General features: G+C 45.7%; 1 protein-coding gene across 5 annotated transcripts in view; it reads right to left on the bottom strand.

Annotated features, from left to right (window-relative positions):
- SYNE3 (spectrin repeat containing nuclear envelope family member 3) overlaps positions 1–27,354 on the bottom strand; it is a 982,841-nt gene that overhangs the window by 877,514 nt on the left and 77,973 nt on the right. Inside the window, exon 3 of one of the 5 annotated variants that reach the window (XM_069637674.1) lies at positions 8,245–8,704. The exons of the other annotated variants lie outside the window; for them this stretch is intronic. The gene's annotated coding sequence lies outside the window, so the exon portion shown is untranslated. The remainder of the gene's footprint in view (positions 1–8,244; positions 8,705–27,354) is intronic. 5 annotated transcript variants of the gene reach the window in all.

Here is a 27,354-nt window from a genome sequence, read left to right as displayed (position 1 = left end):
GAGGCTTGGTAGGCTCCATCACAAGGACCTCCTGTCCCGGAGTCCAATCCACTTGCGATGCTTTAAGGTCATGCCAGTACTTATTCAATTCCTGGCTGGCCTTAAGATTGGCTGTTGCCTGACCCATCATCTGTGTCATCCTCCGTCTGAGGCCTAACACATAGTCCCCCACTTGCTTAGCGGGACCTGGAGGAGTGGCCTCCCAACCTTCTCGGATCAATGCGAGGGACCTCCTCACGGGATGTCCAAAGAATAACTCAAAGGGGCTGAAACCAACACCCTCTTGAGGTACCTCTCTGTAGGCAAACAGCAGGCATGGCAGGAGAAGATCCCACTTCTTCCTGAGGGGCTCTTCCAAAGCGCCCAACATGCCCTTGAGAGTTTTGTTAAATCTCTCAACCAAACCGTTGGTCTGGGGTGGTAAGAGGTGGAGAACTTGTAAGTTACTCCGCATTTTTTCCACATGGTTTTCATGTAACTCGACATGAAGTTGGATCCTCTATCAGAGACAACCTCCTTAGGGAATCCAACATGGGTGAAAATGCCCAGGAGAGCCCTGGCAACCACCTTGGCCGTAACCGTCCGAAGGGGTATAGCCTCAGGGTACCTGGTGGCATGATCTAACAAGACTAGGATGAACCAATGTCCACCCGACATGGGAGGGTCAAGGGGACCGACGATATCGGTCACCCTCTCAAACGGTGCGCCAACCACTGGCAATTGTTGCAGTGGGGCGATGACTCTGTCTCCAGTCTTACCAGACAACTAGCAAGTGGGGCAGGTCCTGCAGTGGGACTCCACTTCTACTCCCATCCGGGGCCAGTAGAAATGGGCCGAGAGCCTCTGCTTAGTCTTCTTGGTCCCAAGATTGCCAGCCAAGGGCACCTCATGCGCCAACTGCAGCTGGAACGGCCTGTAAACCTGCGGTACCACCAACCTCTTGAGGGCACCAGGTTCAGGCTTAGTGGGCTCACCAACAAGGAGCTCACCCTCCCAATAAATCCGAAATGTCCTAGGCACGTCTTGTGCCTGGGACAGGGCCGGTGTCCTCAGACCCTCGAGAGAGTGGCACTCTCTCTGTCCTTTACAGAAGTCCGCCAGGAGGGTCCCCCTTCAGCTAACAAGCATTGAAGGTCGGGATGATCCCCCAGGTTGAGAGCCTCTCCTACCGGAAAGTCTTCTGGCTCTTCTCCCACAGGAGTCAAGACGGGAATTACCACTGGACCCAGCCCGTCCGGGGCATGGATCCCAATAGGTGCTGTCGGAACAGTGGGAAGAGCAGGGGCTTCATCCACAGAGGAGGCCTTCTTACTCCTCCGTTTCTTATGTGCCTTGGGTTTCCCAGTCGGCAAGGATACTGGGCTCGCAGCCGGACCCTGTGTAACCTGCGATCAGGTGACTGCCACAGCAGCCATGGGTAGACCGTCCATGATCAAGGATACTGACCCCTTTCTTCCACACTCAGTATCAGAATACAGTCATATCCAGTTTGAGGCACTCTGCTTAACAAACACGTAGCCCAATATCTCTTATCAAAATCGTGAATTGCACAAACCATTTCAAAACACTTCAATCCATTGTAGTATATCAGAAACCTCCGCATACACACCAACCAAATCTTTCATAAACTTGGTTGCTGGGGACCTGACACTCTCAACTGGTTTCGCTCAAGTCTCCACTCGAGCTTTCTCTAGCTGGATTCGCTGACATTCAGTGTCCCGGTTCTTGAGTTCAAGGTCCTTATCTTTGGGTTCAAGATCCCTATTCTTGAGCTCCACTTGCTGTGCCAACTCCTCTTTCTTAAGCTCAGCATCTAGTTCCAACTTGCGATATTCAAAGGCTAACTTCATCCTCAATAACTCAAGCTCTAAAGAATTGCTGGGGTTCGGAACAGAGGCAGCAGGAATGGTGGCATTCCCAGAATCAGTTTCGGCGACAACCCCCGGGGTAGAGTCCTCATTGGTTGCATCCCCCCCTTCAAGAGTTTCACAATCAATCTGGTTGTCCACCAGGGCAGCTATCAGCTCAGCCCTAGACTTATCCACAAAGTCTAATTCCCTGGCTTCACAAGCACTCTGGAGAGCCTCTAAGCTCATCCGAGTCAATTTACCATTCGCAATAGATTTCATTGCTTGTAATGCAGTTATCTTGTACAAGACTAAACCTCAATCTAACAAAGTGCAGATATCCTTCGTAAGTGGAATGGTTATACACTGAGTCTTAAAACCATAAGCATCCCACCGCTGCCACCAGCTGTAAAGACCAGAGGGGGGGTCTGCACTTCTGCTCTCTATATGGTAGAGGGGAGGCACAGAGACCCCTGGCAAGATTCTCTATTACGGTAGTAATGGACGAGCAATCAAGGCCTAGCTTCTCGGGAGGTGATGCGAGCAGGTTCTTAAGTACAGTGTAGTCCCCAAGCACTCACAAAGGAATGTCCACACACTGTATCGGTTACAACACAGTCTTTATATAATTAATATTCAAGGTCACATACACGATCACGATAACTCACTTCGTACTCCGAAAATCAACAATGGTAAATATGTACAATTCTAAAGTGGTATCACTAACGTTATTAGATCTCCTTAAAATGCATACGGTCAGAATGACACAGAGATCAAAATAAAGAGGAAACCAGCAGTAGAGAGAGGAAGGAAAGCAGGATTGTTGAGCAATAGGCAGAATACTGGTAACTACTGTTAAACACAGCTCTGTGTGGAGATCCCCCACCTGGGCAACCTGTAGGAGAAAGATACAAGCCCAGTCCATATATTGTTCCCACTAGACTTTCCAATAGTTCTGCAACCCCAAAGTACCTGGTGTTGTAGCGTTCCTTGTCGGGGAAATCGACAACCCTTCTTGAGTGTCCTCCCTTTCAGGCAGGAGTCACAGGTCGTTGAACGTCCGACGGAGAACAGGTCGAGCTATGACGGTGAAATGGCCACGTCGTTCCTAGCGGTGCTCGTTGACAGGGAAGCATAAACGTCCTGCCAAGAAGAGGCGTGCGGGGCACCTCGGTGTCGAAAGTTCTGGACCGCAAAGAGTTGAAGAACTGTGGCCCAGAAAGGGCATCGAGTCGTCGGCGTCTCTGTGGTCTTTGGGTGGCAGGAAACCCACCGGTGGATGCTCCTCGGCGCGTCGACGGTCAGGCCTTCTCCAGCAGTGACGATGCGGACGAGAGCGTCCTTGGATCAATGAAGTTCTTAGGCAACGGGAGCACGGCGGCTCCAGTCGGCGACGGCGGTCATTGACAGTGGCGGACAACAGTCCAGGCGCTTCTCCTTGGAGTTCCGCAGCAGTCCCTGTATCGGGTCGGCAGCCTGTCCAAGTTCTGTCTACAAGGGAGCTTAGACAACGATCAGCTGTGCACGATGGTCCCTCGTAGCTCGGGAAGAGGGCGCCTTACCAGGCCTTCTCTGGGTCAGTTCTTGAAGCACAGCAGCTTTCAGATTGCGAAGGAGAGAAACACCCATTCTTCTCGTCCAGCAGGGCTTCAGGATCAAGCGTCAGTTACTCCAGTTACTCGTCGTAGTGGACTTCAGCTTCTGAACACGATTACTAGCAGTGAAAGGTCCCCAGATATACTGCTGATCTCCCATTCATTCCGCTGGGTCACACTCAAGCATCCAATCACGACTACGGGCATTCATGCAGGCAGGCAGCCAATCAGGCACACAAGGTATTCAGGCCATTCACTTATCTCCAGACACTCGCAACAAGTTATGTGTATTGGGACAAGTACCGAGCCATTCAACACTCCAAGCTGCATTCATACCGGTTTCGGGCAGGGCTTTCTGAACCATTGTGTCAAACACCAGATACTAGACAGCCACAACGTAGAATGTATATTCGTCACACACTCCATTTACCGAGGTCCCACCCACCTGCGTACCCACAACATACGGTCGTTGAGAAGGCTCCAGCCAGTCTGGTCGGCACTTCCCCACACTACCATATACAGAACTTCCACCCAACAGCCAGTCAGGGGGAAGGGACAGAGGCAGGGCTTCCCGGGACTTAGGGAAGATCAAGGTAACAGGTGATGGAAGGCAAGAGGCCATGGTGGCCATTTTGTCTCCATCAGGAATCTACTGATTCCAATGACAGGGCCTGGGCATCCCAAACTGGAGGACGCTCAGGGCACCAGTCATTTCAGCATGGAGCTGCCACCAGCCCATACCCTGCTCTGTGAGTCACAAACAAGTGCTCAAAAACATACACTACGGGCACACGGTTGTACCCCTACCCATGGGTGCGATAAGGGTATCCCACGGGTCTGTTCACCAAACCAAAGGAGAGAGAGTTGCACCACCAGGAGTCCCACATGAACTCCTGCGCGGAAAACATGACGGAACAGACAATAAAAAGCAGTAAAGGACAAGGACACGGAGGCCCTGTCGCTTTGATGCATTTCCAGCATCACACCTGTCCCAATACAATGGTCAGGCAATTACTGATGATTGCACACACCTGACTTCCATCACACTTCCCCACACAGATAAAAGGCGGAGCACGAAAGCACACTCTGAGCGATGTAAAGCACACAAGGAAACTGTGGTTCCAAGATGGCAGTTTAATACGTTGAGAAAGACGGCGAGACCAGAGAGCATTGCAAGGAGAGCAGTGCCCTTGACCTTTTCAGACCGTTACTTTCGCGTACATTGGAAAGTAAAAATCCCAAGACCAGGAACTAAAGCTGAACAAACCTGCAATGTTTGTCAGAGATACGCAGGGCTTTCCCACATCGATAACCAAGGTGGGAAAGAACAGCTGCCGCCGTGGTACTATCCTAGGCTGCTACAACAAAGCAGCGCCAGTAAAGACAGCACAGCCGGTGAGTACTGATACCAAACCAGCCTTTCTTAGAACCAAGGTTGCAAGCGGCAACATTGTTTGAAGAAATCTAAAGAGAATAGTGTGTGAAACGTATGATGAATGATGCAAATATAATTGAAAACCAGAGGAGTGATTGAATTTTGGGAGGCCAAATAAAATACCCTACACAGAGTGGTCCGGCCCCAACTGAGTGCTCACTTGAATGCCTCTGTCACGTAACCAACTAATTGGCAACTTTTCAAAGGGGAATTTTGAGATTGAAGTGGTCCTGCAAGGTGTCAAGCAAAATCCTGTGCACATTTGAAAGTCTACGATAGTTGAATGCATGCTACAATTGGTCTGAGCCCAGCTTGGGGAGACTAATTGTGACAGAGAAAGGATCTGAGCCCAGGTGAGGGGATCTGGGGTGAACGGTGAGTCACCTGAGAAAGTATTCTCTGAACATTATAAAGGGAGATCTGAACCCGGAAGAGGGGGGGATCCACAATACTGACTAATATAAAAAGGGATCCGAGCCCGGCTGAGGGGGATCCAGGGTGAGACACCTGAATTGAACACTTGAAAGAGGAAAGAAACTTTGTGTTTATTTTGTTCTTGTTCATCAGGCCCTCTGAGTCAAGAGACTTTGGGAAATCAAAGAGACTTGCATCACAGAAGGCCCTGATGCTGGCAATGGAATTGTGTCCTTGTGCCGTAGAAGCCAAAGTGTGTGATTTGTTTAAGTGAACCACCTTGTCCCATGCTGAAAACGTGGGGAAGGGAGGCCAACAGCCTGAACATCCCGACATATCATTTTGTGAACACTTCTTTCTTTTTCATGAACACAACCCCTCACTATGTATGTTCAGCTGTAAGGATTGGCAATAGTTTTTTCTAGTATAGGTCCTTTTATTTTGACGAGACTCCACTAGGACTGGATTATTATTATTTAATGGTTGTAGCTTGTGCCCATCTGTAGGTTAAGGTTTAAATAGGCATTCATCCCACCCTTGTTAAAGTTCAATAAACACCCTTGAACTGTGGTCACTTGTGTCTGTCTTGCTGTTGATACAATGCCTTCCTTACACTCCACAGTGAGGTCCATTGGGGGTCCATATCTTTGTCACCCCCCTCAGGGCACCAGAATTTTGTATGTGTTCATCCGCAATCCAGGTCATGTAGCAGCAGTCCCCATCTGGTTTGCAGAATACCCAACGCCCCACGTATTTACAGGGGTCTCAGGGATAACAGAATTTAGACCCTGGAGGGACAATAGGACTTTGCTTCAAATCCAATTGAGGTAGTCTGTTAGTTGTTTGTGTGTACACATGTACTCTGGTGTTCATATTTATTACGATCTTCATTCCTACCGCCTTTTTAGCCGTCTTCTTGCATTGGCTGATAATAATTCTCAGGGTGAAGAATCCTAATAGTACCAGCACTGATAACTATTAGTACCTTCAATATGTTAGCCAACCAGGAGGGGATCCAGGAGAACAAATATGTGAACCAATAATAGTTTCCAATTTCTTCTACCTCCTTGATCATTTTCGTTTGAAGGTCGGTCAGTAATGTTATGGCTTCTGTGAGGAATCCATTTTCCTCATAGTTAGCAGGTGTATAGATACAGCAGGATTCACCAATTTTTGCGCAAACCCTGCCTTCCATGGCTACAATTAGGTCCAGAACATACCTATTTTGGCGGGTCATCAGTCTTATGGCCTTTATCTCCTCCTTTATAGCGTTGAAGCCCTTCACTGTGGAATTGTTCGTAGCAGCTCTCATCGGATGGTCTGCAACCATTTAGCATTGGAATGTGTCTGCACCATGGGGTTCAGGGAGGCAAGGAACACCCCCACCACACTAAGCAACCTGTGTTGCCATGGAATTTCATTGAGCGCACTTTTCATCTTCTTGGAGATATAGTTGCTTCCTCGTTTGGTTTGTTTGAGGGCTAGGGATCTTCACTTTTGCAAATGTGTATCAATTTTTGGGAAGTCTGTACTGTGCAAGTCAGTCTTGGGCACTACCAACATGGGCATGCTAATCAGTACCATGGGGAACATAATCCTCTCCAATTTGGGGGAAGTCTCATGTATGCTCTGGACCCAGAGGCCCAAAGTGGTCCATTAACACTGTGGTGCATATCTTCATGCTGGCCACATCAAAAATGCATTTACATCCTTTGTTTTCCCCTACTTTCATGGGGCCAGTATTCCTGAAACACAAGGCAGCATTTTCTGGGGTAATATGGATACAGGGCCTGCTTCATCTTCCACCGATGGGAGCAGTTTGGAGTGTTTGATCAATTCCTTGAAGCATTTAACGGTTGAATTCTGTACTACTTCCACCGGTACGGTCAGGAGTGCCTGTGCTTTACACTCCATCATCCCCTCAACCCACCCCACTGGGGTGTATAACTGCCCATGTATTAGTAGTTGAGGTTTCTCCCAGCACCAAGGCACCCCCGGTGTCTCCTTCCCTATCACATTTGGGCACGGCAACAACTTTTGTATCTACTATTCTGGAGTCTCCTTTGTTTGGGTCTTCCAATACATATTGTATCATTTTATTCTCCATTTTTGGGTCATCCATCAATAACTATCCTCATAGGGAAACAAGCTTTTTGACATCCATCATAAGGTGGCCCATCTTCCTTCGAACTGTCCTCTGGTTGTGCATAGTGCTAGATGGGTTAAACAATGGGCATCGTGTGCAGGTACTTTTGTCGCCCCAAATGTTCTTGAAGCGCTCATGGAATAGGGAATGAGATAACACACATAACAGCTCTCATCAGAGGTCTCCCTCCCCACTCGAGTCATGTGCTGAAACCACATATTAGTTACTCATGTAGAGTCCGCCATATAGGCATTTACATGCTGGAAATCTTCCATTGCACTACTTTTTAGTTTTTCACTCTGACTGGTCATAACAGGGAGAGGATGAAAATTTACTTTGTCCACTAGAGGAACGGGGGGTCATATTAGTATGTTCTGGTTGGGGTGCTTGATATATATTCCTGTAAGGCAAAAAGGACAAATAAATAAAATAAACAGAATGTAAAGAATGTAGCTGTAAGCATAATTGCTACTGTGTCCACCTTTTGGAAAGGAGCATGCATGTTTGGCTGTCTGCATGCTTAGCGCGTATATCGCACAAAGGTAAATATTCCCTTTTTTCCATGACAGTATAATTCCTTATTTTAGTTCTTCTTTATACTACAGCTGTGAGTGTCTGTACCTACAAAGAACAATCAACACACTTATGGTACTAGAGAAAAACTTAGTGCAAAAGGAATTGTATAATAATTGTTATATGTATTCTCTGCACAATAGGATAAGTTTTGGGATCTTCACAGAGTGTCACCAGCATGATGTTTTGGGATCGGGGAAACGGGTAAGAATTTACTATATAAGAAAAGATCACCTGCAATAATCCTTGCAGGGGTGGCATTGGATGTTTGCTCAGTTACATGCAAGCTGGTTGCTTGTGCAGAAATCGTTCCATGGGTAAGAATAATGCAGTGTTTTATGTTTGTTCTCCTGTGAGCTGCGGTCTATTCCTTGCAGCGGACCTCATCAGCACTCTCGTCACTTCCACCTTTTCTTCCGCTTCAGGGGTTGACGTCAGGGGGTCTCGCCTTTGTAGGGTTTAATGTCACTGAGGTGAAGCCAAGCTTCGTATCCGTTGAACCCTGATGGCTGTAGGAGTGGTATTTGCTACAAGAACTGGGCTGTCGAACCTAGGTTTGTTCCATGTTCTAGAAAACCTTTTTATAAGAACTAGATCTGCTGGATATAATGTGGTGGGCTTGGGAATAGTTTGTGAGTCATGCTGTTGGTCATCTTCCTCATTCTTCTTTGACCTCCTACTGCCGGGCTTGTATCTGTTGAGACATAAAAGAGACACTTGCTGTCATAGCAGCCAGATACTCATGCATTTCTACTCCAAAAACAGTAGATGTGCTTAGGGCATCTGGTAGCACTCTAGTGGGAGGAGCAAAGTGTACGTGCCTGCATTGTCCCATCACAAGCCCATGAGGAGTTAGGTAATGGTTAGAGCCGGGCTGATTGCGTAATGCAAATAAAGTCAAGGATAGGCAATAGAGCCATCCCTTTTTCAGTGTCAATTTTATTTTTGCTATTTTTCTTTGAGAAGACTTTGAGCCTCTTGCAAATTCCATTTGCCTGTGGGTGATAAGCAGATGAGAATGTATGCTTAATACCTAGTAGAAATGTAATGTGTTTGAAAAGTTAATTTACGAAATGCGATCTGTTGTCAGACCCGAGAACCTCTCACCCCGCCCATCTACTGAAAACCTTGTGTACAAGGAATTTGACAGCACATCTGGCATCAGGGTACGTACATAGATCGGCCTCGATCCACCTGGAAAACAGGCATACAACAACCATTAGTACCTATAGCCATTACAGGTCTGGATCATTTCAACACAGTCGGTATATAGGCATTGGAAGGGTCCAGTAGGATACGGCATTGCTCCTCTCAGTACTCGCAAAGTGTGTCCCACCGTAAACTGTTGACATATCATGCAATTAACAACAAACACAAAAACATGCTCAGTCAAATTGGGTGTAAACCAGTCTTCCAAAATCAGCGCTTCAAGACTCTCTTGTGTTGTGTGTGTAGGGTAATGGAGCTGTTCTAATGCTACTTTAAGTAATATGAGGGGCACTGTGTCAAATCTTCATGGAAAAAGCACAGTGTCTTTTTTTATCAAAGCCATCTTCTGTGGAACTTCCCTTTTTTCCATTCTCACCCAGTACGTGAGAGTTATGCAAAATGCCACTACATTTTCCGCATTCTCATCCCTCAATAGTTCCTCGTCTGTCAAATCTGTCAATCTGTGCACCTCATTCAAGGCGACCACTGCATGCCATGCTATCCTCTCCCCATCTGTCCCATGGAGAATAATACTTTTGTCTCTCACTATGACTGTCTCTAGTTCTAGTGGGAACACATGGCCTACCTCCTCGTCCATGGGGATCACTGGCCGGAATAAGAATTCTGCAGGTAAGCCATGCTAGCAAAAGGTTCTCTCTGTATGTAAACACTTCGGGATCTGTGGGTTCGCCCGCTGTACTTGTCCTGAGAATGTCTTTATTCATTTATTTTGACATTTGTATAGCGCACTAAACCCTTAGGCAACAAGGCGTAGGTTACATAAAAAAGCATACACCATAGAGGCAAAGGCAGTACATTAGTGTCTAATTGTTGCAGATGAGTTAGTCCGTGATTTAGGTGGTAACACGCTAGCAGAAAAAGTTAGTTTCACGATCTTGAGAAAAGAGCCATGTTTTAAAGTGCTTACAGAAGGCCCAGTATGAAAGTTCTGATCTTAGTGATGATAGCAATGCGTTCCAGTTCTTAGCTGTGATCACTGGGAAGCTGATACATCTGGATCTTTGAAGTTTGAATCTCGAGGTGGTAAGGCGTTGAGTGTATGAAGAGTGGGTAGGCCTTGTGGATTGAGCTTTGGTGAACATTTGAGACAGAAATTTAGTGGCAGTGTTAGAGATGCACTTGTGGGTGATGGCAAGAGTTTTAAACAATATGTAATAGCGGATGGGCAGCTAGTGCACATTTCTTCTGGCTGCGGATACATGATATCTTTTGGGAATGTTCATTGTTTTGGATAATTTGCAGCTTATTGATATTGCGAGAACAGGTGTTGGAAAATAGGAAGTTGCAGTAGTCAAGTCTGGATTCTATTAAGAGTAAATTATCTTGCGTTCACATAATGAATTCCTGGAGTGGAACACACTACTCCCTGGTCTGTGAATGAGATGCTCATGTTAAGCCTACTCGTCATAACCCTTCCCATGATGTTAATGAGTGTCTGACGGGAGTATAACAGTGGCATGGTCAGGTCTCATTCCCAGATAGTGATAGGTAAGTAACCAGTAAATGGAACCAAATGGTAGCCCCAGAAAAACGTTGTGCATTCATGGCATTGCCTGACATTGGAAATGTTCCCTCCCTAACACAGGACTTGCTCACCCCTGTATCTACAAGGAAGGAAAATGTTTTGTCACTGATCGTTACCCAGGCTCGTGGTTCCTCTTGTGCATCAGGTGTAAAAGATAGAATTGAACACATCAAGTCTGTCTGTGGGCTGTCCTATTGAGGATACAGGTTCATCCACGTCCCTGTGAAAGGTTTCCCCCAATACGGTCCTACTCCCTATTCTTGGCATGGGTGTCTATACTTCTGTGCAGTCGTTCCAGGTTGCCGTGGTAGTAATCTGCTGTAATGGTGTCTGCAGTTGCATCTCAGCTTGCTGTGTTCGTATGGGTGCTTGCTGGCCCTGTGCCGGTGGTGCTTGTGCTTGCATCGGTGGCTGCTCTATGTTTTGCATTTGCGGTGCGTGTGTCCGATATGGTGTCTGATATTGGTTGTAGTACTCGGATGGCCCTGCACTGTATGGTGGAGGGTATGCCATCCACCCTCTTGGGTCCTGCCAATTCAGTTTCACCATTCATCCACTTCTACACATTTGGTAAATGTGTCCCATTTTATACACGTCCAACAACGCTTGGGTGTTCCCCCAAATCTAGGGGGTCCCCCATTGAATACCCCTCCTTGCGGTGCTTGAACCTCACCCCTTTTCCTTGTGGAGCAACCACTCTGGCACAAAGCCAATAATATTCTCCCCTTCCTGTGAAATTACCTCCAGCCATTATCTGTCCTTGCTGTGCGTCTTGCGTGATCCCTCCCTCTCCACTTGTCAACACAGCACTTTCTATGGAAAATTGCCATAGCTTTCTCTGAACTAGCTTGACTCGTTCTATTCTCCTCAAGCTTTTTTCTCGCTTTTTCTTGCAATAGTCGACAAAGGTCAACTATTGTCAGTTGAAACTCTGGCCATGGTTTTGCCTCCATCCCACAAGGTTCTTCAATTGTCTCTGCAATTGCTCGAGTAACCCTTCACATAGTATGTGATAAAAAATAGCTAATGTTTTGTCCCACGGGTGTCGAGTTTTGAGACGCCAATGCTCTTGGATCTCGTGAATATATGTAACGGGCACCTCGTCATGCATCTTGCGTGTCATGATAGAACCCATGTCTGATGTGTCGGGGTAATGTACTGTGCGTGCTTTCCATACAGCAGCCCTGCAATTGTTAAACGGGGCTCCATCATGAGGTGTGTTTTGCACCGGTCACTCCGGGGTACACGGCTCATCTCCAAATGTTGTCAGCCCTTTCCACAATGGTGGCTGCAAGGAGACTTTTAATATCGACCACTGCCAGTTTCATCCCTGATCTCATTCTTTCTAGTTCGTAAATCAACTTTCCTGGCCCGATGTCAGCATAGGCAACTTACATCTTAAGGTATCTTTGTCCATGTGTGGCCACGTTATCTTTTGTGGCTGCCCTCCTGCCTTCTCCAATAATGGGTACTGAATCAATCCTATGTTGTCTCGGGGATCCGTAAAACTCCTGGTTTTGGTAAATGCACCTGTCTTGATTACTTTCCTGCATCCTGGCAGTGTCCTTAATCTATTCACGTGAGGGGTTATTTCTTCTACACTATGTGATCATTCCTTCGGCAGCTTGGGGTGCGCTGTAGGTTCGGCTGTCTCTTCTTCTTGTTCTTCTAAATCTAACCACTCCATTCCTCTTTCTGGATTCACTCCTGTTGATGGGCCTTGCTCTGTTCCATCTCCTTCCTCTTGATCACTTCTATACCTCCCTTTGTCTGAACATATTCTCCAACAATTGTCATCACTTTCTTCACCCTCTCTATTCTCAAAGTGTAGTATCTTTGGAGGATTTACTGGATATATTCCTTTCAGTGCCTGTTCCTGTAGACTTGGCTCTCTTGGTGGAGATCCTACAACACTCCTTTTCACCCAATGGGTGTCCCCACTATCCCTTCTGCTCCTATATAGGTTGCCAATCATCCTGCGTATTGCCACTCCCTCATCTTCATCTGGAAGAGTATGATTCCTCATTATGTCTTCGGCCTCTCAAGTGCATCTCTCCAAACTTCTCTCTTCCGCCCCTTCCTGTCCCACACTTTTCACCTTCCCATGAAGTATGCCCTCCTTAACGAGCCTTTGCACTTTATTCTGTCGTCTTTCACTGCTCCGCGCTATCTGTCTTTCTCATTCTACTTCTATCGCCTTTGCTTTCTTTTCTTCTATTTCTCATTGCTTTCTCGCTCTGTCTTCCCACTCATTTTTCCTTTCTTCTACTTCCCACCTTATTCCTTCCTGTTTCTTCTCCATTTCTTGGTTTTCCTTACGCTGTCTCTCCCTTTCTTCCACTTCCCCCACTTCCCCCATTATTCTTCCCCATTCCCTTTCTTCCTTTTTGAACTCCCTTCTCTGCTGTCCCTCGGTTTCCTCTTTTTCCCCTTCATCAATTAGCTTCCCCATCTTCATCCTTCGGGCCTTCCACGTTTCTTCGGTACAGTTTAAGTAATAGTTGTCCTACCACCCACTCATTTGGTCTTATTGCTGCTTCCCCCTTCTCCTTTAGCTGGCCTTTCTGTCTCTGAATTTCTGCCCTGCCATGGTTAACCTGGCCTGCAACTAGCCACGCTGACTGTATTGATCGCACATGGGAAAATTATTTGGGTGTTTAATTTAGCTCCATTAATGACATCTCCATTACTATAAGTCGGTGGTGCATATGTGGGGTTAGTATGCCCTACCACTGTTTTGAAAACTGAGTGGGTAGAATCCCTGCCCTTTGTTCAGCTGATCAATGCTCTGGGCAGCGGGAGGAGGAGCCAAGGGTGCTGTACCCTGCCCTTCATGTTAGTTAAGCATCCACTCCTTTTAGGGTGGCTCTTCCACCTCATCCCGAACATTTTCCATAACTCTAAAATGGCCAACCTCTTCTGCAATTCTTTCCCCTTATATGTAGCATGTGTTCATGTATTGCAGCACTTCTTTCGAAAAAGACTGCCCACTTGGGGCCAGGGTGGGAACATCTTATCTGCTGTCACCCTGACCCACTGAGCGTGGTACTTTTGGCAGGGATTTGCACAAATGCACAAGAGCACTATCTCCTCCCATAATGGCACTTCTCGCTCTTAACTGCTGATGCATACTGTAAAGAACCTTTCCTAACTTCTCACTCCCCCTACTCATGTTTTCCCACTGTCTTTTACCGCTACTATTATCCTCAATTGTAACTGCTTTCTGCACCTTTCCTCAAGCCTTTCGGCTTCAACAACACCAATTCAGGCGTGTCCTCCAAACACTGCCACTACTCAGGACTTTTCTCCTTGGATCCAACCCACAACTCCCTGCTCTGCAATATGAATCATCTATCCACAAAGTCTCCTTATTGCAGCTAAACCCACCTTTTCACCTTCTCTGCTGGCACCAGCATTCCTTACACATATGGGTACACCCCACAAGACAACACAACAATATACACTCCCCCAAGTATACAGCTGTCATTCCACTCTCCTAGCAAGGTAACCTCCTGTAATCTCTCCACCCCGCCACTGGGGTTTATCAAGTAGTCTTCCCTAGTACTTACCAGAGGATAACCAATAATCAATACTCAATACCCTGTATCCAGGTTTACTACAAGATCTTCAAGAACCCTTGTCCTAAGCTATTCACTTCTTCAATCTCTCTCATATATATATAACAACAACCCCCCACCCTTCCTTAGTCAGGTCAATGCTCTATACTTACATTCTGCGAATAGGCCGAGGTCCCTGGTATCGTTCTCCCCCATGGGGATCGTGCAGGATTTTCTCAAAGGGGGCTCCTGACAACTGTCTTTTATCGAGTGTGATGTTTCTGGTCTCCACGCATTATCTCAGCAGTCTTCAGGCTTACTACGGGAAGATTAGACTATTCCGGAGGTCCTGGCCAACAATCCAGCTCTGCTACCATATGTAATGGAAGGGCAGGAAATCCAAACCCTTAAGCAGTCCAGGTAGGCCAGGAATCCCAAACCCAATAAACTAAAGAGTCAAAGTAAACGACAAAGGCCTGTTTTGTTTATCAGTTATATAGAACAGGGACAGCCATAAGTAACAATCCTCAGAGCTCTCATCTTTGTCGAGCATGACAATGGTTTAAAAACAGAAAATACGTCATCATTAACGTCACATCACAATCTTGGCTAAGGGAATCGTATACATGGAATCTAGAGAGGTTAATCTTTTCATTGGCTATACTTTATCTGATGGCTCCACCTGAGACCACTTCTAAATTGATAATAAAAAAAACATGACATTTCTTTACCTCTCGATTGGTCAGTGGATTTACTTATGAAATTTCTTGATTGGAGGCTAAGGATTGGTTGGCGTGGGCTTTACCAGCCTTGATTACTTGGCGAGTCATCAACACATGAGTAACTGTACTGGCAGGGGGAGAGACATTGAGAGGTCACTTTCCTATTTAAAATGTACCATCTCTAATTCTCTAGGTCATGAGCCAGGGCTTCCAGATTTGAACTTAACCTTGTCCTGTATCATGATTTCGACAACTTTTAAGGAGTTGCTGGCAGATGTGTTCCTGTATCTCACCTTAATGAATAGTCGCCGTCTTCCCCCCTAGGTCACTTGGGACGAGACCACGTTTTGAATCATTCTGCTCGCCATTTACTGGCATTTTTGGCCATTTGGTTATGGGTGTCTTTACCCTTCCTGTCCTCGAGACTTAGTCTAGCTACTATTCTTCAATATTGTCTCCTAATTAATGAGCATCTGGTCTTCGATCAGTTGTTTCTTCCTGAACTTAATCTAAGAGAAAATGTGTTTGCCCTTGGGCCTAATCTTCCGTTCCCATCGGTGCTGGTACAAGACTCACCTTTCCACTGTAACCCTGGCAGGGGTTGAGCAGCTAGCTTGTGTGTGCTCAGCCCAGTGATTTTAGCTAATTCAGCAGGTATGTTCTACTTGCAGGCTCTGCGCCTCCCCTACTGCCTCCCATTCACTTGACTGTAGCCTTGCCATCCATCTTGTTTTACATGGCCACTCATTCTTGTTGCTCCTGTTGCATTTTAAGCAGGCTTTTATGTGCATTTCTTGTGCGTCTTGCGCTTCAGCTTATAGAGTGTATATGTGTTCTAACCTATTGGGCGCAAGTATGTTCTTTACGTCTATGTGCAGTTTGACCTACTGTTTGCGTATCTTCATGGTGTATGCATATCTGCTTTGTATCTAATCCGTCAACGTGTCTCAGCTTCAACAGGGAAGTCATTTGTGTTGACACCCGGGTCACACCAGGTTCAGTTATTCTTGTATCTACATTTTTACCTCTTCTCTGATTACTTCAGGATAAGGCCGGTACGATTGTCTGAGCGAATACCACCTTTCACTTCCATAATACAGCGGTGGGAAGGGGAAAGGCTCCATGAATGATGCTCTCCCGTCGTTCCATCGGAATGGAGGCACAGGAGAGGCCAACCTCACAGACGGCGCATTCATCTGTCTCTCAAAAGTGTTGTATTAGCAGGCTGCAAAACGTCTTATAAAATTACATATTGAGACCAGGACCCAGTGCCTACAAGTAGTAGACCATCAATAGGCTCTGGCTAATTCTTCTGCCATGATTGGTTGCTCTCATTGTTCTTTGGTCCCACTCAACATCACTTATCGTCCAGGAAAGTTCTACTTCGGCAGTCGTTTTAGCATTTTGGGTCTCATACAATTTAGTGTAGTATTCATAGAACACACCATTGATTCCCACTCGGTCATGAACTGCTTCCCCAGCATGATTATGAATCAATGGAATATCTGTATTCCGAGTTTCAAAACCAAGAAGTCTGGAAAAGGTTTGCCCAGGCGGTCTCCCTCGCCATACCGCCTAGCCGCTGCAGGCTTTGCCCTGTACTTTAGCTCCATATCAGTATTTGCTCAGATACCATCCCAGAGCTATCTTTATCTTTGCTAGTGTGTCCGCTGTAGGATTATTCAAAGGCATTGTCTACAATTTACTAATCTCCTTCTCAGATTCCAGTAAATCCTTCCTAATAGTACGTAGCACTCCTAAATCTGTTGCTATTGCAATGCTCCTGATGTAAGCCTTAAACACCTATCAAAGTGTGCACATTGAATCAACAGAGGAAAAGTTCTGCTAAAATGAAATTGTATGCAATCATGTAATGTAGAGTGTAGACACTATGTCCTTCAGTGCCTGAGGTTTAAACCTGCATTGTTTCATCACCAAACCTGTCATGCTTGGGAGGATATTTCAAGGGCAACGCCCTCGTCTTGGAAGCAGGACGACACAGCAACACCGGTTCCATCCCAGGGTCCACGCTTAGAAACATCTGGGTATTAAGCTTGTTATAAATAACCTATCATATCATGCGAAAGGCCATTCTAAGGGTCATGGGAGAATGGTCTGCACACGTGCGTGGCAGGACATCTACAGCCGGTACAGTGTGTAGAAACAGGGTTAACAGCAGGAGTAATTTCGTACTGGATAACATATCGTGCACTGTCAAATAGTATGCATAACACCTTTCAGTTGGATGCAAGGTCCTCCCCACATCAGTAAGGTCCAGGTCCTCCATCCCTAACTGTAGCATGAGGGCCGCCTTAGTTAAGGGTCTGTGTAATGTACTTGTGCGGTCCAGTCTAAGGTCCAGCGCGGTGTTTATTACACCACCCCAGACAATAGATACACCTAGGTATACATTGCATATATCAATATTTCTGAAGTAGTTGGGACCATCCACATTCAGGCCATATGTGTTCACCAAGAGAGCATCTATGTTTTGCAGTGTACCATGTAAAACTACGTACCTGCCCATGGGGTCAATCTGTGCTTTAGTAAATGTAAACTGCAGTGACTTTATGTATAATGGTCATGGCACCCTTCGACTGGGAGAAGTAAGATGTGAAAAATGTGTGGTCCCCCAGGTCTTAGCAAAGGCCAAATAATAAAGGCGTGCATCTCTTGCAACAGGAGAACATTCACCTTGTGTCTCCCTATATACGAAAGTCATTTCCTTGCTTTATAGGATTAGCTAGGCCACGGATGTTCCAGCTGAACATTATATCAGCCAGTATCATCTACAATGACAAGCATTGATCCCAACCCGCAGTCATGACTTTCATCATTGAGCACCAGGCACATATGTATAACATCAACTGCTGTAATTTACAACCAAGTAATTTGTCTCTTTTCGCACGCCCCCTTCACACACTCTCCACCATCTCAATCACGGCAGTATCAACCCCCAACCAAACTGAAATCAACATTACTCCATAGAAAACCAGCAACCGTGCATGGGACAACCACCAGAGCACCGTGCCACTGGTACAACTCAGTCAATTCAATGTGATTGAATTATCAAGTTCACAAAGGCACCCAAAGGTCTGTAGCTATGCAAAAAGTACATCTTTGAAGGAGAAAAAGAGCATAAATACTATCAGGAAGCAAACAATAGACAGTTCATTTTCCCCCAATGAGTTCAGTATCTAAATTAACACTTCCATTGGGCATTTTCCTTGGCATCAGTACATTAGACTCTATAAATCTGGTCGTCTCCTCTGGAATTGTAAAAAGGGAAGTCTTGTCCTTCAGCTGAAACCACAGTTTTGCCGGGAAGAGCATTGCACATGCACCCAGAAATTATTTTTACTCTGCCTGCACTGCCGAGAAGTCTGATTAGATGTAGTTCATGCTGGGCTCATATCTCAGTTAGCCTATTTTATTTATTTGCATTTATAAAGCGCACATACAGCTCTCGCATTTATAAGGCGCTGTTACAATCAAGGCTTACTTAATAACAGTGGTTTCAAGATACAGTACAGAAAAACAGATACATAAACAATTTAGCCGTTATGATACAGTTAATGTGGGATCAGTACAGACCTGGTTCTGATGCTACAGGTGAGCCTATAGATAGTATTGTGTAGGAGGGCATGACTAGCTAAAGAGCTTAGTTTTGAGTGCTTTCCGAAAGGCTGTGAGAGATGTCTCGTTCGTGGGAGAGGTGGGGAGGGCATTCCAGTTTTTAAGTGCTAGGAATGGAAAAGTGGATCCTCCAGCTTTGGCTCTTTTAACAGTAGGGTCAAGGAGCTGATTTGAGTGTTGGGCTCGCCTGGGCGTATCCGAGGTGGCACAGCAAATGTTTTCTGCCAGGTAGGGTGGCGCTGTGAGGGAGAGGTACATGTGTGTGATGGCGAGGGCTTTGAAGAGAATGTGCTCTCTGACTGGGAGCCAATGGGCATCACGTCTAGCCTGAGAGATGTGCTCCCTTTTTGGGATTCTTACCCCCGCTCTGAGGGCGTTGTTTTGGGTGATTTGTAATTTTTTGAGGTTTTTAGCGGAAGTGCCTAGAAAGAGTACATTACAATAGTCCAATTTGGCCCCAACGGTGGCTCTAGCAATGGTGGGACTGTTTTTGGTGGAGAGGTACAGTTTCACTGCATTAATGACTTTGGTAGTAAATGCTGCAGATGATAAAATGGCGGTGATCTGACGCGTCATGGAGAGGGAAGAGTCGAGGAAAACTGCCACGGTTTTGACTGCAGCAGAGGCAGTTATTACAGTATTCTCAATGCTGAAGGATCTGTATTGACTGTCCAGCTTGCTGAGAATTTCCTTTGGGCCAACCAGAAGGATTTCTGTTTGGTCCCCATTCAAACACAGGCCATTAGCTGCCACCCAGGCCTGGATTTGGGCATATACTTTATGGAGACTAGCTAAGTCTTGTTCGTAGGTATCGGAAAGGGGGAGGAGGACCGAGTATCATCAGCATAGTTTGTGTAGGTTATGCTGTGATTGTCCAGGTCATTAAAGAGTGGCAACTAAGGACAATATCTTGTCCCAGTCTCTATAATTAAAGATACAGGCCACAATTGGTCTCTGAGGTGCACCAGGCTTACGTGCAGGCACTCGGTGCAGGTACTCGGTGCACACACTCCACCGTAAACAGTGGTGAGAGGGTAAGGGCACCCAGCAGCTCCCAACAGCAGATTCCCAACGAAATCTTCCATCTGGCCCTTCATTGCATTTTCCAGGACACAGATAATGCAAACATTGTTCCGATAGGATCAGGACTCAAGGTCATCATACTTTGCCATCGTGCGCTTTAGATCCGTGGCCATCTTGGTGAATCCAGATTTCAAGGAGGTGACGTCTTCCTTGAATACGCTAATTCTTCCCTCGGTCTCGAACTCTTGCTGTCTTCTTAGCCAGCTTGATATGCAATGTGTTATGGTAGCAGTGATGTTGCCCAATTTGGTATTGACTGAGGCAAAGCCGGCCTGCATAATATCAAGTAGGAGCAGTATGCTGGGAGACTCACAATCCAGGTGTTGCTCAGCAGACCCATCCACGCTACCGCACAACGACTTGTCCTGGAAGGACTGCTTTGTAAAAGCATGCATTTTCCCTTGCCTCTTATTACTGCTATTGCCCTTGGACATCGTGGCCAGCAAAGAGTAAAACAGGTACAACTAGCCACATATGTGCCAAACCAGTACTTGTGTCGGCGGCACACTGTGCAGAGAGGCAGCAGGCAAACCATACACATAGGGCACTGCCACGTCTTGAAGTCCTTGGTCCAAGACAGCGTAATATGGTGCCCGCAGGTAGGACATAAGTTCCAGAGGGCAGCTGCAACACATTAGTCTCCATGGCCGCTTTCAGGCCATCCGCAGTGTCTTCCGGGAAGCAGTGTCACAGGATTATTCTCGCAAAGAAGCAGTATTTGGCAGCTGGCGCCACTGCTGCTGGCCTCCGTCAGTAAGATAGCCACAGGCGCGTGGCACCGAAGGCAACCTCGTCCGATTCTGGGCCATCCGCAGTGTTCTCCATGAAGCAACGTGCTCTGAAATAATCTTCCCCAAGGAGCAGGATATAACAGCTGGCTGTTGCAGTCCTTCCTCAGCGGGATCACCTGAGGCGCCACAGGCACGCAGCTCTGAAGAAAACAAGCGCCACCCTCCATGCTGGGTTCAGGGCGTGTAGCGAGACCAAGCCACCAGATCCACCACTCCCCACACACAGCATGCCTCAATCCAGTGCACCTCGTCTCCAGGATCAACCACAATGGACCGCAGTTCACTCACGGCACATAATCAGGAGGAGAGGGTCCAAGTTGTTCACAGTGAGATGGAGCTCGTCTAATCTGCAGCCATTTTGCAGGCTGCTCAGCAGCGCAGCCAAAACCGTGTGCTTTTACAGGCAGAATGCGAATAAGCAGGAGAAAACACCATCTCACCTCTCCTCTCTTCTTTCACTGCACAGTAGCTTGTATAATGAGTTTGATAATGCTTGGATGAAGTAAAACATTAGGGCCAATTCTGAGCTTGTCTCAAAAGTAGTAAATAAAGCAGGCTTTCTCCCCTCCAGTTTCCAGCACCACCATTTTAAGATGGGTGGAAGAATCTGCTTAAATCTATCCTTTTCATAGAAGAATGTGTACTACTGGCACTGCAAGCATTTTTTAAAAGACTGCCACTTTTCTAATTTAAGAAAGTTTTCTTAAGCCTTCATTAAACTAGAAAAGTGGTGCTGCATTGTAGGAAATGCTATTTTTATAAAGGTAAAGGTGTGCACTAGAGTTTAACAGCACTTCACTGGTGTCGTATTTTACCTCCTTGTTTTATGTGCTTAATGTGCTAAATCAGTGCTTTTGAAAGGATAATCCCCTTGCAGAGCCTGCCCTGCGTTCCTCATGGTTGCTAAGGCTGTGATTGTGTAATAAATCGGGCACATGCAAATGTTGTGGCTTTGATGCCAGACCTCCATATTATCACTCTAACAGGATATGGTGCTTTTAAGGAAAGTGTTCATCATTCATGGAAGAACATTGCCTTATTTTTGCATGCACCTCAGATTCGGGCCATCAGTGTGCATTTTTACAAAGAGGCTGCATTTGAGTCTGAGGTCATGAGATACCGATTTGAAGGCATCTCTCGAAAAGACCTTCTGAAGTGGCTGTACTCTAAGGATCTATTTGCTGAGCGAGAGGGGTGATACACCAGACGTCTATCAGGATCAGAATAGTGGATCATTCTGACAGCTACAGGCGTCTCGTTGTGTACGATGTGCATACGTCACTCCAGAGGTTTGACTACTCAGCATTTTGTGTCTACCAACACGCTACTCCTAGGTGCTGACGCTAACATCTTGTGGTTTACAGTATTCCACTCAGCATTCTCTCTTACATCATGTTCAGCTCTGTCTCTGTTATTCCATTTCCACTCGTACTTCTTACCAACCCTTGCATGCTATGAATCCTACTAATCTGGTCTACTCACCTACTACTAGTTCCTTACCTCCCAATGTATCTATCACATTGGGGAATGCATATATCTTGTGCAACTAAACATCCATTCTTGGTCTTTTTCTTTGACTGCAGTTTATCTTTCGGAGACCTGGATTTCTTCTTTCAATAGCTTTACTGCTGTCGCTCCCAAACTGCTCTTTCCCACTCCCCCTGCCTACCAGGCGTTAGTGGTGGTACATCTATTCTCTAAAGAAAAATGGTTTTCTATGTAGGCCCATGTGCATTCAAATAAACAATCCTCACAACTTTCTAGTTCTGTAATGATTGTGAGGTACACACTTGTTTGTGATTACAAATTGTTATGTTTTAATTCAATTGTTCTAACATTCATCATAAAAGAGAAATTCTTTGCATACCTTATTGAACTTGTGCACATGGTGACAATTTAAGTGAAATTGTGCCATTGTTGAGTAAACTTGTGGCAACATTTCTCCGTTTGGAGGCACGTGCTATTGTTTCGCCCTTTCTTGGGCTTTGTCAAGGCACTTAATACATTGTTTGGTGTGTCATATAAGATTCAGAAGATACATTTTCTGCAAATTTAGTTTGATATAACACAGGTAGGTTCCATTAGTTCACAAGATTACATTTTTGTTTCGAGTAGTTCCTAAATGAACAGACTTCCATGGTTCTGAGGAGTTAAAGAAGCTCCACTCGATATCAAAGGTTACTGCTGCCATCTCAGAAACCGAGAAATCAGCATTCTCTTAACTGTTTGGTGCTCCCTTCCTGTGCACCAACAGCTAAAACTAACCAAAACCTTCTCCACCCTTTAACTCCTCAGAACCACAGAAGTCTGTTAATTTAGGAACTACAAGAAACAAAACGTTCATCTTGTGAACTAATGGAACTTACATGTGTTATATCAAACTAAGCTTGCAGAAAATGTATCTTATGAATCTTATATGACTCACCAAACAATGTATTAAGTGCCTTGACAAACCCCAAGAAAGGGAGAAATGTTGGCACAAGTTTACTCAAGAAAGGCACAATTTCACTTAAAATGTCACCATGGGCACAAGTTCAATAAGGCATGATACAATTCAAAGAATTTCTCTTTTATGATGAATGTGGAACAATTGAATTAAAACATAACAATTAGTAATCACCAACAAGTGTGTACCTCACAATCATTACAGATTTAGAAACTTGTGAGGATTGTTTATTTGAATGTGCATGGGCCTACATAGAAAACCCCTTTTCTTTAAATTACCTAATAGGCCGATAGGTGAATATCGGTCTCTATGGAACCATGCAGCCACTGACCTCCAACTAATTTGCATTAGTCAGATATTAAGTGAATACAAAAACATAAAGCATCACAAATAGAACAAAAGTGTTTAGAGCGCACAGACTGACAATATTCACCAAAACCAGAAACGTACATCTATTCTCTATCGACATATCTTTGTTTTCATACCGCCCTTCCTGAATACCACTTTATTTCTATTCCAAACCTCACCATCACTTTTTCCTAATACTTTACCGTACTGCCTGGTCCTCTCTCACTCTTCTGCAACAATATTGAGTCTTTACTGCCGTTGCTTCTAGCTTTCCTTCCATACTCTTCGGGAACCAAAACCTTCAAACTGTCAATTTCTCTCAATCACCGATTAATTTCTCTTGACCCCCCATTCTCACGCCTCTGGTTCTTCAGTTGATTTTATTTTCCCAAATCATCCTTCCGATTCCCTTATTTCTGTTTTTTGAAGACCGTTTGCTTTCTGTCTTTCTCCCATAATCTTCCTTCCTTCCTCTTCTCCCCTCCTTTTTCCTGTTTTTTTTTGGGCATCGCAACTGTAGTAACTTTGACATTCAATTGCTGGTCGCTGATGTATATCATTATCTTTCCAGCTTGCCGACTTTTCCCTTTTTCATTGAGACACTTCCTGTATTCTTTAGTTTGCGACTATCGCATCTTCTCTCACGTCTTCCTACTGTTTTCGTTTTTGTTCCCTCATGTAAAACTTCCAAAACTTGGCTAACTTCCTCCTAGAAGTCTACTTGCAATTCCCTTTTTAAACTTGAACAGTGTCGGCAGAATTCTCATTCTCCAGCAGATCTGGCTACACACTCCTCTATGCAGTCTTATGAGCTTGATTTATTTCAGCCTAACAACTGTATTGCCAATCTCTGATTATTTCGCTCCCCCATGCTCTTTGTCTTTTCTCCATCTTTGTGTTCCCTGTGCCTCTAACCTCTCTGAATTTCCTACTTTTAGCCTTGAACGTTGGCTCATACTTTACCTCTAAAATCCATAACCGTTTTTTTCTATTCAACCCTGCTTTACTCCCTTCTCCCTCTTCTTTATTTCCTTTTTCTGCTCATGCTTTACCTCCCATTCACAGGCTTCTCTTATCCACTTGCTCTAATTTGCAAACCATACCCGCGCATCGACCCTTTTCCATCTGCCCGCATTTCTCTGCAGTATATCCTCATTTCCTACTGGACTGGACCTCGCTTTCCAATTCGTCTCTTTCTTCTGGACCCTTTCTTCTTTCATTTAAGCATGCTGTTTACAACATGCTACTCATTCCTAACTATCTTTCTATCTTGTTTCTAATGTACACTTTCCCCCACCCTTTCATTATATATTTGGGTCCAAACTATCATATCTATAATCATGCTTCTCAAATTTTATTTAATTCCATTCCTTCACTCATCAATGTAACACTTTTATTTCTGATTGTCTCGCTGCACCATTATTCATCTGAGTCTGAAACTCTCTTCTTTGCTGCGCCTTAGGATTGTACACCCTTCCTTTTATTCTTCTTCTTCATCTGATTTTCTTTCAGTCTCCTCCTATGCTAACAATGTAGGTGTCATTTCCGATCCTTCACTCTTTCACTTCTCACATCTCTTCCTTCCAACTCAAATCATCCACAAAATGCATCTTTTTCTACTATTATGTTAAGGTTAATGTTAAAGGTATTTGTACCGCGCACCATCATCGACCGAATTGGTCCCAGGTGCTCAGGCGGATCTGCCACCAAGAAGGCGGGGTGGGTTAGTCGAGTGAAGGGGGAGTAGGAACGTGAGAAAAGTGGTGTTCTGTTGGCCGCTTCAGTTCAGTTTTCACCGTGCGCCGAGCTTTGGTGTGAATATCGGACCGATGCAAGACCTTGTGTGCTGTTTGTGCAGTTTATGCATTGTTTGTTCTTGCGGCGGGTCTTGTTAATACCACTTTTGACTATTTCTGCCTCGCTTCTCCTTGGCTTTCTGGCCTATGTTCTCCCTCTTCACTTCTTTCTATGTGTAAATCTGCACCTTAATTGTGTACCTGTCCCATTTCTTTCTCCATCTAGCTGCTCTCCCCTGGACATTGTTTTGTTACCGCGCATCCTAAAATGGGTAGCTGCACTTGAAAGGAAAATGTGTACATATTGCTCATCTTTATCAGCCAAATCTGACACCTCTCCAACACATCTCAGCACGATTATGGGCCCAATTTGTCTCTGGTACACACCAGACCCAGCCTGCGGAGATGTTGTTCATCATTTCATCAATACGTCGCTCCATGTTATTCAACGGGAGTCATGTGCTGGCGGTGGCCACAAACAAATTGTGTTAAGTAGGCAGTTATTTCAAGCACATGGCCATTCAGATGCTGCTTGTTCTTTGTACCAATGGTGGTTGCGAGGTTATGCACCTACCTGGTGTACTCTGTGAAAAACCTGAGAGTATTCTCCCGAGTAAGCCTTATGAATCCCTTACTCAGGTGACCAGGGGAGGGCTGGTGCTCTCAGATTCCAACCCTGGGGGTGGACGAGCGAGGGAGGATCATCTGGGTAGGGGAACCCGGGGTTATGCTCAGGGAAATGCCCCAGGTGAGATGCAGTACTATATCGCGGAAGATGGAGGAGGATGAAGTTCCTGAGATTTTCTTTGGGTATTCCACATCTACCTCCTTCCACTCGAAGAAGCTCCCTTAATAAAATCTAACCACCCTACACCTCTGGTAAACCAACTAGGAGCACAGACCCCATTAGTCTCGAAAACCACATCGCCCAGAATCAAAGTTTTCCTGTTTTATACCCGAATACTCCCAATCCTTCCTCCTCCCTTCGTTCTGATTATTCTTTTTTGAAACCCCAGTATACTGCATTAACAACACATTACCAGTTCCACAATCCTCCCTGTCCAGGTTATGATAAAAACGCTGGTCATTTTCATTCATTCCACAAACCCTATCCATCTCATCCTTCTGAGTTAACCAACCAATCTCCATCTTATAATGCCTTTTTCCCATGTTACCATGTAGGATACACAGATACTCTACCCCCCCACCCAACCACCCTTTTCCGACACAAGCACTTTCATCATACACCACGAAAGACCACAGACTAATTCTAAAGCAGTTTATCTGACACGTCCCAACCCAAGGGCCAAGCAGAGTTTTGCAATTAACCCGAATCGCACACACCTGACGGCCCTTTCGTATCCCCAGAGGGATCAAAAGGTGGAGCACAAGATGAGTAAGGCAGATTGCACGACGTGAGAGCTAACTCAGCACAGCAGTTCAAAAGGAGGCGAAAGACGGTGCATATGGGGGGGTGGCAAGGAGAGAAGCGACCTTGCCCTTTCCGACCAAGGCCTGTGAAACCTATGGAGATATGATATGATATGGCATTTACAAGGCACTTATACACAAGTCTTTCAAGGATTGATAAGGCAAGAAAGGGGAAACAGAGGGAGGGAAAAAAAACAACGAACCTGCTAGGTCTAGTGACATTGAGATTGCACAAGTGCAAGAATGCGGGGAGGGGAGAAGTACTAGGGGATTGTGGGAGGATGGACAAGTGCAGCACAAGGAAAAACAGGAAAAACAAGTAGTGCAGCCAACGGGTGGCAAGTGCGAGTGGTAGGAGTGCAGACACCAAGTGCCTGATATGTGCAGGAGAGGTGAATGTAGGGTTACAGATACAGACCACAAGTGTGGCGGGTGCCGAGAGGCAGTGCAGGTATGCAGCTGGACAGGCAGGGACCTGAGCCCGAGTTCAGAGTGTTGCCAAGTGACCAGTGCATGTAACAGACCAGCAGGGGAGAAGGCAGAAGCAAAGAGGAAGGTCTTGAGGTGCTTCCGGAACCAGAGATGGTTCTGCTCAAGTTTCAGCGAGGTAGGGAGACACCAGCCAAAGAAAGATCTGCCCCCAACTCGTTGCTTGGAGAAGCGACTGACCCTCAAGGAGTTGGAGGTGGAGGAGCGAAGAGCTTGAGTAGGAAGATATTTCGTAAGATAGATTTGGAGGTTTTGCGGTCCAAGGCCCCAGAAAGCCTTGTGGACGATGC

Source organism: Ambystoma mexicanum, chromosome 14 (assembly GCF_040938575.1).
Source record: "Ambystoma mexicanum isolate Mex_15411 chromosome 14, UKY_AmexF1_1, whole genome shotgun sequence".
Classification (NCBI taxonomy): Eukaryota; Metazoa; Chordata; class Amphibia; order Caudata; family Ambystomatidae; genus Ambystoma; species Ambystoma mexicanum.
Note: the sequence above shows the minus strand (reverse complement) of the source record. Positions and strands in the feature narration are given on the sequence as shown.